Below are 2,657 nucleotides of genomic sequence, written 5' to 3'. Positions count from 1 at the left end.
AACAGGCCACAATCGGCACTCAGGCACTTCAGGGCCCCTCCCAGCACGTCCTGTCAGACCCAGCCGTGCTTTTGTTTGTGTCCTTTACACATCCCGACTGGGGGCAACAGGGCTGTTCCATTCATGAAGTAGGAGGGTGAGAGTGAAGGAGAGAGACCGGAGAGAGGGAGACCGGAGAGAGGGAGAACGGAGAGAGAGGGAGGGGGAGAGAGAGAGACCGGAGAGAGGGAGGGGGAGAGAGAGAGAACGGAGAGAGGGAGGGGGAGAGAGAGAGACCGGAGAGAGGGAGGGGGAGAGAGAGAGACTGGAGAGAGGGAGGGGGAGAGAGAGAGGGAGGGGGAGAGAGGGAGAACGGAGAGAGAGACCGGAGAGAGGGAGGGGGAGAGAGAGAGAACGGAGAGAGGGAGGGGGAGAGAGAGAGACCGGAGAGAGGGAGGGGGAGAGAGGGAGACCGGAGAGAGGGAGGGGGAGAGAGGGAGACCGGAGAGAGGGAGAACGGAGAGAGAGGGAGGGGGAGAGAGAGAGACCGGAGAGAGGGAGGGGGAGAGAGAGAGACTGGAGAGAGGGAGGGGGGAGAGAGGGAGGGGGAGAGAGGGAGAACGGAGAGAGAGACCGGAGAGAGGGAGGGGGAGAGAGAGAGAACGGAGAGAGGGAGGGGGAGAGAGAGAGACCGGAGAGAGGGAGGGGGAGAGAGAGAGAACGGAGAGAGGGAGGGGGAGAGAGAGAGAACGGAGAGAGGGAGGGGGAGAGAGGGAGGGGGAGAGAGGGAGAGAACGGAGAGAGGGAGGGGGAGAGAGACCGGAGAGAGGGAGGGAGAGAGAGAGACCGGAGAGAGGGAGGGAGAGAGAGAGACCGGAGAGAGGGAGGGACCGGAGAGAGGGAGGGGGAGAGAGAGAGACCCCGGAGAGAGGGAGGGGGAGAGGGAGACCCCGGAGAGAGGGAGGGGGAGAGAGAGAGAACGGAGAGAGAGACCGGAGAGAGGGAGGGGGAGAGAAAGAGACCGGAGAGAGGGAGGGGGAGAGAGAGAGACCGGGGAGAGGGAGGGGGAGAGAGAGAGACCGGAGAGAGGGGGAGAGAGAGAGAACGGAGAGAGGGAGGGGGAGAGAGAGAGACCGGAGAGAGGGAGGGGGAGAGAGAGAGAGACCGGAGAGAGGGAGGGGGAGAGAGAGAGAGACCGGAGAGAGGGAGGGAGAGAGCGAGAGAAACCGGAGAGGGGGAGGGGGAGCGAGAACAGAGGGAGGGGGAGCGAGAACGGAGGGAGGGGGAGCGAGAACGGAGGGAGGGGGAGCGAGAACGGAGGGAGGGGGAGCGAGAACGGAGGGAGGGGGAGCGAGAACGGAGGGAGGGGGAGCGAGAACGGAGGGAGGGGGAGCGAGAACGGAGGGAGGGGGAGCGAGAACGGAGGGAGGGGGAGCGAGAACGGAGGGAGGGGGAGCGAGAACGGAGGGAGGGGGAGCGAGAACGGAGGGAGGGGGAGCGAGAGAACGGAGGGAGGGGGAGCGAGAGAACGGAGGGAGGGGGAGCGAGAGAACGGAGGGAGGGGGAGCGAGAGAACGGAGGGAGGGGGAGCGAGAGAACGGAGGGAGGGGGAGCGAGAGAACGGAGGGAGGGGGAGCGAGAACGGAGGGAGGGGGAGCGAGAACGGAGGGAGGGGGAGCGAGAACGGAGGGAGGGGGAGCGAGAACGGAGGGAGGGGGAGCGAGAACGGAGGGAGGGGGAGCGAGAACGGAGGGAGGGGGAGCGAGAACGGAGGGAGGGGGAGCGAGAACGGAGGGAGGGGGAGCGAGAACGGAGGGAGGGGGAGCGAGAACGGAGGGAGGGGGAGCGAGAACGGAGGGAGGGGGAGCGAGAACGGAGGGAGGGGGAGCGAGAACGGAGGGAGGGGGAGCGAGAACGGAGGGAGGGGGAGCGAGAACGGAGGGAGGGGGAGCGAGAACGGAGGGAGGGGGAGCGAGAACGGAGGGAGGGGGAGCGAGAACGGAGGGAGGGGGAGCGAGAACGGAGGGAGGGGGAGCGAGAACGGAGGGAGGGGGAGCGAGAACGGAGGGAGGGGGAGCGAGAACGGAGGGAGGGGGAGCGAGAACGGAGGGAGGGGGAGCGAGAACGGAGGGAGGGGGAGCGAGAACGGAGGGAGGGGGAGCGAGAACGGAGGGAGGGGGAGCGAGAACGGAGGGAGGGGGAGCGAGAACGGAGGGAGGGGGAGCGAGAACGGAGGGAGGGGGAGCGAGAACGGAGGGAGGGGGAGCGAGAACGGAGGGAGGGGGAGCGAGAACGGAGGGAGGGGGAGCGAGAACGGAGGGAGGGGGAGCGAGAACGGAGGGAGGGGGAGCGAGAACGGAGGGAGGGGGAGCGAGAACGGAGGGAGGGGGAGCGAGAACGGAGGGAGGGGGAGCGAGAACGGAGGGAGGGGGAGCGAGAACGGAGGGAGGGGGAGCGAGAACGGAGGGAGGGGGAGCGAGAACGGAGGGAGGGGGAGCGAGAACGGAGGGAGGGGGAGCGAGAACGGAGGGAGGGGGAGCGAGAACGGAGGGAGGGGGAGCGAGAACGGAGGGAGGGGGAGCGAGAACGGAGGGAGGGGGAGCGAGAACGGAGGGAGGGGGAGCGAGAACGGAGGGAGGGGGAGCGAGAACGGAGGGAGGGGGAGCGAGAACGGAGGG

The sequence above is a fragment of the Somniosus microcephalus genome, unplaced genomic scaffold (assembly GCF_052327205.1).
Source record: "Somniosus microcephalus isolate GS21.2 unplaced genomic scaffold, FLI_Smic_1.0 unresolved_chr4, whole genome shotgun sequence".
Classification (NCBI taxonomy): domain Eukaryota; kingdom Metazoa; phylum Chordata; class Chondrichthyes; order Squaliformes; family Somniosidae; genus Somniosus; species Somniosus microcephalus.
The sequence above is the reverse complement of the archived record's forward strand: the minus strand, read 5'-3'. Positions refer to the sequence as shown.